The sequence below is a fragment of the Chrysoperla carnea genome, chromosome 5 (assembly GCF_905475395.1).
Source record: "Chrysoperla carnea chromosome 5, inChrCarn1.1, whole genome shotgun sequence".
Taxonomy (NCBI): domain Eukaryota; kingdom Metazoa; phylum Arthropoda; class Insecta; order Neuroptera; family Chrysopidae; genus Chrysoperla; species Chrysoperla carnea.
Window position 1 is genome coordinate 7221170 of NC_058341.1, and position 17420 is coordinate 7238589.

A 17420-nucleotide genomic window follows, 5' to 3' on the forward strand; every position below is an offset into this window, starting at 1 on the left:
GCCAGAGCGGGCCGCTATGTTTTTATATACAACGTTCACAGTTTTTCTGTAGCGTATTTAGTATCAGCATTGCACCCGTGCGAAGCGGGAGCGGGTCGCTAGTTTAGGAAACAATTTACCCTTCCAATTAAAAAATTCAACGATGAAAGTTACTTTTGAGAAAATATCGTTCAGCGAGTTCATAATTAATTTATCCAATTTATTCAAAGTAGAGGAAAAGTTTATAAAGAGTTTAATATCATTTTTTTGTAGCCATTTTGTATAAAACGTTTATAATAAAATAAGATAAAATTGTGTATAAATTTAGAACTTCATTTATTTGTCTTCTATAATGTCATTACTATGACATTTTCTCATGTTGAGAAACACATCAATCCATTTGAGAATTTTGTGTATTGAGTTTCTAGGTATGTTTTAAAAAATAATGTCAGTTTACACGATCAGAAATGTCCATTACTTGTTTAATAAAAGTAAACTTAATGGTCTTCAATGCGTAGATCAAATATTTTCCTCTTTGGTTTTGGTCTCTAAGAGATATCTCACTAGACACTAAATTGGCGAGAATTTCACTAAATTGACGAATTTTATTTCCTCATTTTACCCTCGTTTTTCATAGAATTCTTCGTCTCTGAATTTAAAACTATTTTTTAAATTCGTTTTGTCTGGATTTATGATTTCATATCCAATTTTTCGCAATAATGCTACCTCATAATTAGAACTATGTCTCTTAGACTCTGTATAGAAGTGAAAAATTTGTATACCTTAGTATCTCGTTTATGCGTCAGAATGGGCAAAATAAGTGTTTGAATGCTGACAAAAATGATAGGAAATTTTGGCGAATTGTGTGGACAAAATTTTATGAAAATATTTGAAATTTTTATTTATTATATTATGGAAAAATGGGTGCAACTTGTTATAAGTTTCTTTACAGGAAAATATTTGTCATGCTTCTAACTAATTAATATTATAGTTTTCCAGTTTTAGTTAGAGCTGATATACTGTTTACTCGTCTCCTAGGTGAAAAAGAGGAAAAACAAAGCACCGTAGCCTTTCATCACCTTACGTCCTATTATTTTGCCATTTAAAAGTAGTTAATGAAAACTGAACTTTATATTCTCTAAAAACGAAAATGATATTTTCATGACATCTATCGTTTTGTTTGACAATTGTAATTCACAAAACACACTCTCTCTTGCACACATTTATATTTTCCCAAAGTAAGTCAATCATTCTTCTCGAAAAAAGAAACTCTCAAATGATTCAATTCTATATATATAGGTTATATTGTTCTATCATTCACAACATAACCCACTTATCTCTACGAACTTTTCCCATCTCTTTCCCCTTTGGTGTTTGCCTCCTAGAAATCTCCACACACACAGAACATTGGTAAATTCATCCATCCATCACAGCGACAACGATGACTACGCACTCGTATAAAAAAAATTTATAAAATTTGTGTTTCTGTTTTTGAGTATGCGAAGGGCATCCTTGCGGTGAGATACCGTACAACCTCCATACAGAAAAAAGGCTTTGATCGGGACTGCCAACAGAAGTGAAAACTTAAAACTTTGGAAAAACTGTGTTTTTTTTTTTTTAATTTTAAATTAATAGTATGAACAAGTGAAAACAAACAATTGACTGAGTGAATTGTTAAAGCTGAGTTCAAAGATCAGCTTTCGGTTAAGTATCTTATAAAAAGTGATCCATCATCTTGTATGACTATGCAAAATTTCAAATCGATTCATATAAATAACGAAAATATGATAATGTCTTCATTTTAAATGCAACACACTGAGTGGTGTCCATATTAGAGTTCTGAGCTATCTGTCGGTCTTTTTCTATCATTGAAGCTTGTACATGGAGGGAAAAAAAAGTAAAATTTCGTCTGTTTTCGATTTGATGGTGTATTATGGTCGTACTACTATTCGGTTATATGGTTAAAATTGTTATCTTCTCACCAACTGACTCTGATCTGGTGGTGGTATAACTATAGTAATGTGTGGTGTATATGTGAAATAAATCTTAAACGTTTTATGTATTCATATTGTATAAATTCTATTGACAATTGGAACGAGATTTCCGTAGGGGAATTCAACTAGAGTACTACATTTATTGGTAGGGGATTATGTTATGTATGTGTATGATGTATCATAGACTGCTGATATTTAATAGATAGATTTCTAAACAGTGTTTTTCTACAGGGAAAGGTGTCCATGACAGGCCTCTCTTTTCCATTCATGATTCTGGGCAAGTATTGTAAGAGGGCTGGCCCTGGTAGAAATAATTTTAGGCACCTGATAAGGTTTCGTTGAATTTGCCCGGTTTGATATTAGGGACTGACTAACCAACCCGGCTATTTCCCTGACCAGCATGTAATGCGTTTTGGGTGGGTGTTAGCTTAAATGACCGACCCGGGAAACCACCGGGAAAGTACCAAAAAATCCGACCGGGTATTTAAATAATTACCTCGGCTGTTTACCCGAACAGAATGTAATGTGTTTTGAGAGGGTCTTAGCTTAAATGCCTGATCGGGACAATCTTCAGGGAAAAATTCGAAGACCCGAACTGGTGGTTGTTCAGCTGCAGGATCAGGAAATGTCCACGAGCCCAGATTGGGTTATTTAAAATTGCCCTGGCTGTTTGTCCGACCAGATATGTCGACCATGTTAAGCTAAATCGACTTATTTTATGTGGAAGCGCTGTAAACACCTTTTAGTAACACTTTGTATATTATTTGGCCTCAATTGTGTAAAAAGTTTACAATAATTAAAACAAAATAAACATACTGCGAGCTTTCAAGCTTTCATATAAAGTAATATTCTTGATAATATCTGCTATTATAACTTGTAACTCTATTGTTTCGTAAATTTATATAGTAAATCGCTTGGATATAAGTTTTCGTTTAAAGTTGTGGTTTTAACTTGGCACGAGATGATTGTAAGCATACATATACATACATACATAAGTATACATACGTACCACACAGACAATATACATGATATGTGTATAGTTTGTACATTGAGTAAGGTTCGACATGACGGCGACAATAAGAATCCCTTAGGTAACATTCAAATCATCTTATTTTCCGACCATATACAATATATAATAATATGTTTGTTGTATTACATTGACAATAGAGATATATAATACATTGAATTCATAAAATATTGAAGGGATACAAAAAATTTAGTAGAGAACGCATCCAATAGCAGATAATCCTGATATCGAATTGGCTAGATTACCCAATAAAAACGTAAAACTAAACTTGAAACCATGACAAAATTTGTTTAAAAAATTAAAATTGATTTAAAAACCGAAGAAGTTATAGGCATCAATCAAAGATTTCTCATCTACTTTTAGCAAAACAAAGTTTTATATGTAATCTCTATGGCGAAGTTCTCAGTCCTCAGTCTCAATCCAACGAGTTCTCAGTCATAATAGATTAAAATGGATCATCTGGCGCGTAGATTGAGCAATCTTGTCGTATGCAATTTTCACACACTTTTTACGCCACTTGAAAGTTCTATTCTAAATATTGAACTGTCTCTAATTTACTGGCGCAGACATGTCACTTTACATTTCCCCTAAAGAAAATAATCTATTAGGCCAAGATCACACAATCTTGAAGACCAATTGGCAGGTCCATACATGAAAATTTCATAAAAATTACAAATTTCAACAATTTGTTAGCGTTACTCTGGTATGAGTCTATTCATTATGAAATTTAAAACCCAACACCATTTGTATTTAGGACGTTAAACTTGAGTGGTGAGGGTAGCAGGGAAAAAGACACCAATCTGGGATAGATCTAGTCCTCTCAATCATTGTGTACTTTGTACTGCGTATCAGGCTGTCTTTTGTTTTCAATTTTTTGTCTTTTTCAATCAATTGAAAGTGATTGAAAACATGTTTTCAATTAGTTAGACAACCTGATGCGCAGTACAAAGTATGCAATGACCGATGACTATACCCCATCCAGATAGGCACATTAAATTCAGCCACGGGTGCTTATAGCTCGGCATAAGAGCTTTTATGTCCTTATTATACATGTTCCTGGTCAAACATCAAGCAATTTTGGGCTTTCAAATATATTATCAAACAAAAGAGTGTTGCCAACTCAAAGATCTAAAACTCACCATCACTACACCATCAAGATTTTGTCAACTCTCTGTAATTGCTACTCCAGTACAGTGTGTATTATACAATATCTCCACTATTATAGTTATATCATTCTATTTATCCATACTCCATATATACTTATATCGTTATATTCATATTACCACCCATTTATTTAAACAGGAAATAGGAAAATGGTTTGTGTGTGGATAATAATAACATGAAACGGATATGCTACAATATATGTATATGGTTACGATATCAAGCACCATTCAATCTTTGTTGTTGTTTTTTTAAACTCTGTTTTTAAAGTTAATGTAATAAACTTTAAATATATAAAACATTATACAGCTGATATCTTCATATGAGTTACAATTCAACTTTCATAAGTTTAAGAATCATAATAATATAAAAATGGTAAAAGTTTTCGATGATCATGACAGGGTGTCTTTTTTATGTTGATATATGCTTGAATTTCGAAACATAACTTTTAGTGGTAATAATGATTCAAGCGAAAAATTTTGGGTGTTTAGGCACACATTTTAATATTTAAAAAAAATAGTTTCAAAAAAAAAATTCCATGCAGATCTGATCTGCATGGAATTATATTATTATATCCAATTTAGATAAACCCAGTATGGAATCCTACTAAATTTGGGTCAAATTAAACCTATCTTTAATAAGTTACAGAAAATTGGGATTATGGGTCTACAATTTAGCAGGAAAGTGAACGGTAGCGAAAAACTAACATCAAAAATGAAAAGTTTGAATCAAAATTAGTGGGTTTCAAAAAAAAACAATTCAGATCAGATGAAATTTGGCTGTGTTATCAAAATATCGATTTTTTTACCTCAATGACGTCATCAAATTCCAAAAAAATTAATTTTGCTCTATAACATCTAAATTTTATCCAATTTTGATAAACCTAGTATGGAATCGCACTTAATTTGGGTCATAATTTTAAAATTTGTGATCAAATTAAACCTATCTTTCGTAGGTTACAAGAAACTGGGCCCTGGGTTCTAAATTTAGCAGAAAGGTGAATGTAAGCGAAAAACTAACATCAAAGATGAAAATTTGGAAACAAAATTAGTGGGTTTCAAAAAAAATTCCATACAGATCAAATGAAATTTGGCTGTGTTATCAAAAATATCGATTTTTTTGAACTTAATGACCTCATCAAAATCAAAAAAATATAATTTTACTCTATCACATCAATTTTGATAAGCCGAATTTGTAATCCTACTAAATTTGAGTCAAATTTACCAAATTTGTGTTAAAATTTTACTTCTTTAATATGTTCCAAGAATATGGAATCCTGAACCCGACAGCTAAAATCCAAAATTGAAAAATTCGACCAAATATTTAACCTATTTAATCTCAAAAAAAATGTATAGCTCTATTTTACAAGGTACATTTCACATAAGCACCAATGACAATTCAGACAATCGTAGCTTAAAGTAACGAAATGATAAAACGATAGCGTTCTTTTCTTCTTAGAATTATTCTAGACAATTGAGATAATATGTAAGACTCCACAATATTCTATAAAATGTCTTATAAATTCTTGAAAATAATGATCAAAAAGTCAATGTTCATATCGGACTATCTTAAAATACAAACATATAGAAGTTTAATACAGTTAAACTTCTTTAATTGGACTGCTAGTAAATAACAAAATATAAAAAAAAATTTTAGTATCGTTAAATAACTCAAAAATTAATCAATTTACAAAAAAAGTTTATAGGACAAAAATTTAGCTCTTTGGAAAGCGATAAGCAAAAATTTTAGTTACCGTGGTAAATTTGTCAAGTTCTTGTACTGAATAAAACATAAAAGAAAGCACAAGCAATTTTCTTTTCATTATAGTTAATTTTCGAACTTGAAACTTTTTTCATTTGCAAGATTTTATAATTTTCGAGGTAACACTGCTGTCTAGTGGTTTTTTACATAGTTTTCTATCGTCTGTTAAGTAGGCTGGTCACTTCAGCCCTACAACTTTTACTGTAACCACGTTCGCATTTTTAAACGTTCATTAGATTTTCCTCGAAATACTTGCTCGTGATTTAGAATATTTTAAATACATTGTGCTTCGTATATAGATAGATACATATATGTATGCATTAGTACTTTCCATTAATGCATGACCAACGAAATGCTTTCCACATAAAATTTACCCAAGGGCTGTATTTTTATTCAGAAAATAAAATATTTTTTTTACAAGGAAAAATCACAACACAATTTTAAACAATACTTCTTTTCGTAAAGCGTTTCGATACTAATACGATAATGTTACCAAAAATCTAAAATTTTGTGTGTCAATGAGTCTTTAAGGCTCATTAGGTCTTTAAGGAAATTATTTGTACCTTTACAATTTTTTTATAACTTCATGAATGTAGACGAAAAAAAAGAATAAAATGTTTCGATATCTGCTTTGGTTTTCGAAATATTGAAAGCTAAATAATTAAACAAAATTTTCAATTTTCGATATTTAAAATTTCTCTAAATATCGAATAATTTTATTCTTATTTTTCGACCTATATTGTCATGTTATAATATAATCCACCATCAAAATTGAAAAAGTATATTTTTTTAAATTTGTGTCCCCACTACCGTGCTTAATTACACTTTGGAAGTGTATATATTTTTAAATCAAACGCATGCTTCGTTGTTACATTTGCATATATGGATAGAAAATTGGATTTGTATTAAAAAAAAATGTAATTTAATTTCTTTTATTTCTTATTTTATTTTATTTCAATTTTCTTTCAATTTAATTTCTTTCAATTACATTTTATTATTTTGTATTCAACATGATCGTAGCGCTACGCGAGACTACACAGACATATTTCAAATAGGATATTTTCAATTTCACAAGCATTATAGTGTATCACCCATTTACAGAGTGTCTCGGGATGGCTCGATCGACATAGTTTAAGAGCGTATATTCTTTAGACAATTTTAAGTCGAAATTTAAAATATACTTTTGTCCAAAACCTAATGGATGAACGTCTTAATCAAAAGGGTATTCACTATTTTTGAAAAAGTACTTCAAAATGTTGATTTTGCTAAAAAAAAGCCACCAAAAATTAATTTCGGAAAAATACACACGCTTTCTTGCCAAAAACTTAAATTAAATTTAAACCTTTTTTAAACTGTCAAAAACGCGGGCATCCAATTTGATGACGTAATATGGGTATGACTATACGAAATTACACAAATAATTGTGACAGATATATTCATAGACATCTGATTATAAGAAATATAAATACTTATATATATATTACACTGAACTAAATGGTGCTTTATAACTCATACCGCTATGACATCATCACATCGTCTTTCTTAATTGGTAAAATTCAATAATGCCCATAACTCCCTAACTATTGGGTTTTGGACAAAAGTATAAAAGGCACTTTCGACTTGAAATTGTCTAAAGAATACTCTCTTTATGTGTGTCCATCGAGTCCTGGGACACCCTGTATATGTGACGTAGATAATTGTAGTTAAAAGTAGGTACTATTAGCGTATACTATTTATTCTTTTTTTTTTTAATTCTCACTTAATTTAAATATATTTTATATGTTTAAGAATATTAACATTTATATTACATTTTTTTAAATAAAAATGTTTATTCATTAAATAATTATTATATTCAAACAAAATGCTGAGACGTCGCAAAAATTTAATTTTAAGAAACATCAAGGAGTAATTTTACATGGGAATAGATATTATTTTTTAATGTAATGAATAATATAATTAAACAATCATATTATATAGATAAGAAGAAATCTAAGTTTAATAATACACTGTAAAAAAAATATATTTTTGAGGTTTTAAGGTAGTATGACCGCCAAGGAAAGTGCAAACTTGTGGTTGAAATTAAACTTCATGAATGTAGACGAAAAATAACAATAAAATTTTCGCTATTTACCTTGGTTTTCGAAATATCGAAAGCTAAATAATTAAACAAAATTTTCAATTTTCGATATTTTGAAAATTACTCCAAATATCGGAAAATGTTATTCTTACTTTTCGGTCTGATATTGTCAAATTATATCATAATTCATCATCAATATTGAAAATATATATATTTTTTAAAATTTGGGGCCCCACTACCGTGTTTTAACGTTAATTTAAATCCCAGAGAACTAGATCTTATCTGATGTCAGAACATGATGCCCCCTGTCAAATTCTGCCTTTTTTATTTAAGTTATTTTTTGATTGATTAACTACAAAACGACCTATTAGCCATAATAGATTAAAATGGTCGACACTACATACTGGGCCAGTGATCGTATAACCTTAATTGTTGCAACAACAAGCACAGTAGGTAAATAAACAAATAAAACAAAAATCACATTTTAATTGTTATTTTAAAACAAATTAAATGTATTGTAAATTATTACACAAAACAAATAGATAGCTTTAGCTAGCGAGCTATGGTGCAAACATATCCATCCACCACCCATCGACTCACCCATCATTAAAAACACAACATTTAACTTATAATTCTAAAGATAAATATTACTATTATTATTTTACTCATTTGGATACAGGAGCGTATCCAACATGGGGGCTGCAATATGCAGACAAATTAGGTTGCCATGGATATTATATCAGTTTCGATTCTAAAAGGGGAAATGTATATGAAGTTATCACGTGGTATCAGAAATAATCGTTCTTCATATTCCGTGACAGTTAATAGGAGGATAATCCTGCTGTCGAATTGGCCATATTGCCCATAAAAATGTAAAACTAGACTTGATACCATGACATTAAATTGATTAAAAACCGAAGAAGTTATAAGCAATCAAAGATTGCATTCAAAGGTTGTCCATCTCCATTTAGGAAAACAAAGTTTAGTTTTAGAAAACCCACGTATGACGTCACTAGTAGGTATCTTCCTCTTTGTTTAATAGGGAATTTTAAACGTTCATATCTTGCATACTAGTAAAGATTTTTAAAAACCAACTTCACTTTTCTATTCGTGAAATGAGAATTCTACATCTGAAGTGATAAAAATAATTTAGTTCGATTCCCTAGAAAACAATGGGCTTAAAGTTTTGAAATGGAAAAGAAATGAGAAGTCAAACTTTCTGGTTCTGGCATGCGTGAAAGTGAATACCGTGAAAGTAAAAAAAGGGAAAACAGGCGATAAAATATCCTGGGGATACAGTACTTCGACATAAGAATTGATCTAAAAAGATAGTCTACCTGGAAATCCTAATTTACAGGGATATCGGATCTACCAACGCTAATTTTTCATCCTGCTCTAAGATGGATAAACTTTCTGAGAGTATATAACACCCTTTATTGAGGGAAAAAATTTTTGGCAAACTAACTTCTAAAATAAATTACACGTTTTTACCCCCTTTCAACAAAAAATGAAATTACCTACTTGATAATATATCTTTTCTTCGTTCATTTATTCAATCCCAGATCTTTACAATAAAATGACCTAGTTTTGTATTCTTCTTTTCCATATTATTATTGTCTACATCCATGATATAAAGTGTAATATTCCTTAAAAAGCTAAGGTTAATTGTTTGTGCAACATCAGTGTTTATAGTAAGTCTTTGGAATATACATAGGGATTTCTTGTTGTGTTTTGCAATTATTTTAATACAGGCTTGCCAGTTTTTTAATTTCTCGATCGAAATTGTTGCACTAAATAGAACACGGCGATTCAGAAGAAACGAGGACAATCAGTGTCGACGTTGTGATTATACCACTAGGACATTACCACACGTGCTGAGCGCTGTTCTAGACCGTCTCACTCACGAATTCCGTCTACCACCGGGTACTGCCTTGAACATGGATAGGCAAATGGTTTTTTACGACATATGGAGTACTTTTCTTCCTAACCTGGTGTTTTTAATCTAGCAAAACAGTAAAGATCATCGTATTTGCATTCTATTTGAGAGTGCTCCTGATGCTTTAAAAGCTGCTTGGAAGCAAAACTTGAAACTCAGTTAATCTGCACGAAAGGCTACGGAGTCTCATTCGATGCATAATGACTTCAGAAATACTCGATATTTTAGATTTCGATTTCAAGTGAATACAATAATTTGGAAAATAAATAAATTGATGCAAAAGTAAAAAAAAAAAAAATCAACCCAATTGTGTAAACCTCAATGGATTAGTGTCAATTTTATTAAAAATATTTTATCAAATATCAAATTGAAATACAATTTTTTTATTATTATTATAAAATTTATATTCAAATACTAAAGAGGATTATTATAATCTTTTTATATTATAAAATCGGTGCGTCTGTTTGTAATCGTGTAACTCTTGAACCACTTGAATGAATAAAAAACGATTAATAAATTCATACTATATAATTATTTGTCTATACGATTCTTTCTTATATAAGGACCTCTTTGACTCCTTTTCTTCATTTACCACCCAACAGTGTCGTAAAATTGCGAGATAAGCGACCTCTCAAACTGAATATTTGGACAAGGCAAAGATGAAGAGGGTTACCTTAGTGTTGTGAGGTAAATAGTATGTTGCAATGTTGCAAGCAAAGTAAGCTGTGATACCGAAGGCTATCTTCTCCCTTTCCAGTTACCCTAGGTCGCATTTAACCATTTGGAGACCATCGTCAATCTCAGGACCAAGGGACCTGCCTGTAGATTTCTCTAGGAGAATTTACTAACAAAACTGATGAATAATGGCTAGTACCTACAAAATATAAACCTACTTTCCTTACCATCAGCCCTAACTATAGATATGACCATGTATTTTCTATAATAAAACTAGGTATCATCATTTGGCATCACTGCAACGTAATACCAACTCTACAATAATAAAGTACTACATGCATCTACTTCATTATATGATATGCTGATATAGTTAGGCAAATGTTATTACATATATATAGATATTGTAATGATGATTGTATCTAGATTATATAATATTGTATCTAGATACAATGTTATACTTCATTGGTTCACCTCCTTTTTAAGGTAGTTCGTACGTACAAACACTTTTTGTTCTGTAACAAGTAATCCGACCATGATATCCAAAGTCTCACATCACAGAAATAAACATATCCTCATTATAGATTCACAATACTTACCATGACGATTTCATTATACCAATCAAATTTTTCTTTTGGACCACGTAATATTAGATGGGAAAATGGCTTTCTGTGAAACTTTTTCTAACCCCCCTTAAATGTTATTTGGATCACTCTGATCAAAAGCTCTCACGACCACAAAAATTTTTAAACCGTAGTTTTCGAGCTACGGGTGATTAAAGCTAAGAATATATTATAGTTCTAGGAAAATGGTGTTCTGAGAAACTTTTTCAAACTACGTCCAAAATGTTCTTCAGATCATTCTGATCAACTCTCACGGCCACAAAACTTTTTCACGTGTAGTTTTCGTGCTACGACCTATATAACTATACTGTATGTTTAGCTTTGAAAGCCCGTAGCTCGAAATCTACCCGTTTAAAAGTGGTCGTAAACTCGAACCCCCTTAATAAAATATCAATATCGAATAATCGAAATGTGTTCTAGGAAATTAATTCTATTTTATTTTCTATAGTTGGTATACATGAAATGTAATTACAATAGAGGTTTCGAAAATATCGAAGGCGGGATGTACTTTTATGTTTCTTTTACGTTCTTCAACAAAGGAATTATTTCGATCGGAATTAAGTTCTCTAAAATAATATCCATTAAGGTAGCAATCGAGCGTCGAGGCCAGTTTAGACTTGTGGTTGAAATTTTGTTATAACTTCATGAATGTAGACGAAAAATATGAATACAATTTTTCGATATCTGTCTTGGTTTTCGAAATATCGATAGCTAAATAATTAAACAAATGATTTTTCACCAGTTACAAAGTTGTAAAATGATGAAATTGTATTTAGTACTTGAATAGGATGCAAACGAATATCCTTTCGTAAACCACCTTCAATAATTTTGAGATTTTCTGTGTCATCGAATTTGTTCGAATATTTTGTAAAATTAAGGATTTATTGTATATTGTCGGGTGTAACATACACATTTAGAGTGTAGCCTAAAGCGTACACCAATTTTCACTTTATGGCACTATCAGACACCTGTTTTTGTATAAAACGAAAAGAATTTCACTGGTGGGTTAAAGAGCTTTGGTTTGATTGGAAACACTTAAATAGTTAAATTTTATTTTACTACAGGTTATCGTTTAGTTGACCCATTTTGATGATGTTACTATTAGTAATTATACAGTATGATCCATAAGTCCTTTACTCCAATTGAATGAAATATTGTTTTTAAGGTAAGACAAATACTGACAAATGTTTCAAGCAAAAATGATCTTGGGCGGGACTTTGACCTTGACCTAGTAAAACCAGAATCAGGTAGATTCAGCAGAAATTGAGTGCAAAAATCTACTAAAACTGATAAATTTGCAAAGACGTTAAATGATACGAAATATCGCAGACTTTACTATTTTCGATTTTTCTATCGAGAATAATAAATAGTACTATAAATTAGTGACATTTGCTTAAATTGTTTTCGAGTTATTAGTGAGAGGCTACTGCCTCATCTGGCATCCTCCCAACTTTTGGCAACGACCTTGATATCAAATTTGCGCCTCAAACTCAAATTTCTTTTCATTTAATTAATACACTAAAAGAATATGTTGACGTCATCAAGTTAAAAAATTCAATTTTATATACTTTTAACAAAATTTTATGCAAAATTAATTTGTATGAAAAGTAAGTCCATTGAATATTTTAATTAAAATACAAGATTATATTTTCAAGATTAGGTATAACCCTTCATGTTGAATTTTCATATAATAAGTGTTTTTTTTTTTGTCTTGTTTTCTATTAAATAAAGTACTAATACAAATAAATAAGCAAATAAGTCTAGAGCAAAGTGGCATAATTGACAGACATTTCAAAACGGTCAACTTTAGTGACTATTATCAAGAAGAATAACAAGTTAAAATTATAAAATTTTAAAAAGCCTGGAAAAGTTTTTCAGATATGGAACCCTTAATTCCAGCACTTGAAACATAGCTAAAAACATTCTCCATTTAATTATCTCTCAAACGAAACCCAAAAAATACAAATCGATTCAATCGTTTAGACGCTACGATGCCACGGACAGACACACAATAGCGGTCAAACTTATATTCGTTGACAACGACAAAACCCGACGATACCTTGATCAAAAAATCAATCTTTTATCCAAAAATATTGGCGCTCGTACATCTTTTTTATCAAGCTAAGGGGTACGATTATGGCTACCATTCCATATCTTTTTTTTTTTAATATTCATGAAAATTTTCTAGCCAACATTTGCTTATTTTAAAAACTTTTACCACTCAAGTTTGAAACCGTTCTGATATGATTGATCTACCAAATACTACACCTTATTCTAGACCGATATAATAAGTTATCAAATAAACAAATAAATAAGTTTTTCCATTCATTCATCCATTTAAATAGGTAATAATATCATTTTGTTTTCATATTTTATATATAATATTTTTAGTATTATTTTGTTGTTTGAATGTTGTCTAAAAACTGTGTCTAGACGATTCAAGTTTTTATGATCTTTTGATTTTAATTAATTAAATAAATATTAGATGACATTTAATTATATCAAATTCACATTTATTGTATTTTATTACAGGATAATTCAATCAATTTGAATGCAACGGAGTAGTACACTGTAAAAAAAATTTACTGGATTGACGTAAACGCGCTTATTTGGATGTTGATACCTAATTCAAAAAAAATACGTATAGATATTATTGGACTACATAATTTACTTTCTACCTTATTTAAAACATATTTTCTTTCGACAAGTACTTTTTTTACAGTGTACATTTTTGCGATTGAAAGTGGTATATCACCCTTCGCATACGTTTTTAGTCGATATCTTATCCATTTTTTGCAATTTTCTTAAGAGGGTACTTTCTCAGATATTTTTTAGATAAAAATAAGACTTAAACAACAGTAATTATTCATATCGATGCTTTCTTTATGATTTTTGTGATGATTTTTCGAAACTTAATTTTTACCACAATCTTGCTCCTACCAAAGATTCAAATAGCAAATTTTGATTAAACCATTAGAATAATCGATGTTTATGAAGAGTACTATTTTTATCAAAATCACGCTATCCATTCTAACGTTATGCAAGAAAAACTATTTCAAAATTGTATCTTCAAGAGCGTATCTTCAAGAGCCCAAACGGAGTAACTTTTACTACGGCATGTATGAGGTAAATCGACTTATTTTGAGCTAAACTATATGTGTTGTAAGCACTTTTTGGTGAAACCGTGTATTATTTGAATAGTAGAACGTCAGATATCACAGCTAGAAATTTTGTGAAAGGCTACCTTATTCATTTCAAATCACTCATTACTCATATATGAATAGTAAATTCATTTATAGTCCTTATAACTCCTTATCCCTATACTTTATTTGATCTCACTACGACTGGATTCAATGAATATCACTTTATAAGTAATTCATTTGTTTTATATCACTTATTTTCATTTGTAAGTCGAAAAGTATAAATGTTTTATGTAACTTTTTTAACGATTTAATAAATGGTTGGACAATGAACTTTATAAAAACGTAAGCTTTCGAAATAATTTTATACATTATTACTTTATTTATAGCTTTAATTCGACCCTAAATTCGAATATAATTTTGAGCACCTATTTAAGGTGATTGTAAACATACACAGTATTATAAATAAAAACCAATTACATGCTTTGTAGTCAAGTAATGACCTATTTTTAAGCTTTACAATACCACCCAACTACAAAACTATATAATATATTGTGTGCAAGTGATGCTTATAAATTTGATAATATAGATATCGCTCTTCAATCATCAATACTCTAACTATAGTCGTTTCTGTTCATCAAATGATGGATCTTCGATGAACTCATAATTAAATTAAAATTTTGTTTTTATAATATTGACAATCTTATATTTTTATGGTATTTATTATAAACTACAAGATTGTCTTAAATATTTTAGATAGTTTTTTATCATACTCTCTAGATTTTTTGATATAGAAATATCCAATTGAAAAGAATAACCTATATGATTTATTTATTTTTTTCAGCCAACTTTGAACGATAAAATAATAACAAAAAGCCCGATGACCTAGGAATTTTTTGTGATTTTCATTATGACTTCATTATGATAACATCGAAAGTTTTATTTTTTTTTTTAATTTTAAATCGATACCCCCATATTTAGTTGAATTAGATATACATGGTTTGTTTCGAAATTAACTTAAAACAGTGTAAAATTTTCTCGATTCATATTCTCTTCATAAAAAAATGTTTTGATATTGCCAATAAAAACACATACCTCAATAAACTTTAATTTAATAGAAGATTATTAGTATAACTAAGTCTACCTTCCAGAGTACCAACATCTAATAGGTGTGTAAGAGAAACTGTTGTACCTTGAATCACAATAAGATCTTTTTAAACACAAAAATAACCATGGAAAAAGTCTTTCCTGATTGCAAAGTCTTTATTATACGAGTACATATATTTATGAAATATATCAAGATATACTAAGTTTAGTCCCAAGTTTGTAACGCTTAAAATTATTGATGCTACGAACAAAATTTTGGTATAAGTTTTCATAAAATCACCTAATTAGTCCATTTTCGTTTGTCCGTCTGTCTGTCAACACGATAACTCAAAAACGAAAAGACATATCAAGATGAAACTTTTATAGTGTGATTAGCCTCTTGTAAGCCATTAGAGATTAGAAAAATTAAAGTTTAAATGTAAAAAATTTTCCTTATAAAAAAATAAACAATTTTTGTTTGAAACATTTTTTCATGAACATCGACGCTTACCCATGAGGGTGAAGTTAGCTTACACTATATCTACTAAGGACCTGAGTAGAAAGATATTCTTATTAGTGAATTGTTTTTATAATATTTCAACAGTCTGTTTCTAGAAAAGGACACTTTTCCGCCTGGAAGTGTCATTATTTTAACGTAATCTACAATTTGATATCTCATGGGCAGCAATATCTATCAAGATGTCGTAGGATAATTCTGTAAGATACATTATCGTATCAAGGTACAACACTTTTCTCTCTACTATCTCATACTATATATTTTCCATATTTTTCACATTGGTTAAACAATTTATCAAGTAATAGCTGTCATGTTGTAACTTTGGTGTGCTTTTTCATTTTAAATGATGTTAGAGTAGAACACACTACTACGATCATAGCTGGATGAACTTTTAGTCCTGTATATGCTTCGGAGTACCAGAGTACTCTGATGAATGGATGGAAATGGACTGGTTACGGGAGCGGAGGTAGGTAAACGAACCATATTTACCACTATTTCTTATAAACATTTAACACCATCATATCATAAAGTAAATATGTCATAGCTGTTATACTACATGTAACATATCAACGCTTTACTCGGTGTCACATTCTAAAAGCAAGGGTTTCTTCAACTTTTGCACAATGTTATTGATAACTAGCAAAAACCGTAAAGAGTGCTTTTCGCTATCACTACATTTTCTAATATTTTCGCTAAATTAAGGCAGTACAAGTGACGAGGCAAGTTCAGACTTGTGGTTGAAATTATTTCTACTCTATTTTCAACTTTGACGATGAAGTTTGGTATAACTTCAGGAATGTAGACGAAAAATAAGAATAAAATTTCTCGATATCTATAGCTTGGTTTTCGAAATATCGAAGGCTAAATAATTAAACAAAATTTTCAATTTTCGATATTTTGGAAGTTACTCCAGGTATCGAAAAATTGTATTCTTACTTTTCGTCTTATATTGTCAAGTTGTTACTTCAAAATTGAAAAAATTTATTTTTTTTATTTGTGTCCCCACTACCGTGCTCATACATCCTTAATTAATCGGGCACAACGGTTTTTTGGTTTTCAATAATTTATTTAAATAGTTTTTTTTTTTTTATTTCCACCGACTAATTTTGGAGAAATTTATGAAAACATATCATCCATCTACCATTTTCCCATAAGATCAATGTTGAATATGCCTTCAGAATTGATTTAGACTTAGTCCAACTTCATATGAAAAAAATCAAGTCATTTATTCAAAATTGCCCAAGCGCCCGTACATCCTTAAACGACAAGGTGTCCATAAAAATTTTCCAGGAAATATATTTTGTATCATTTAATAAGTTTAATGCAGTGTTAAAAAGTTATATGTTATTCCATTAACAAGTGGCAGTAAAAACATCAAAAACAGATTAACCTGAAATAAAATGGGATCATCACACAGTACGACAAGGAACAAAATATTATACTTATC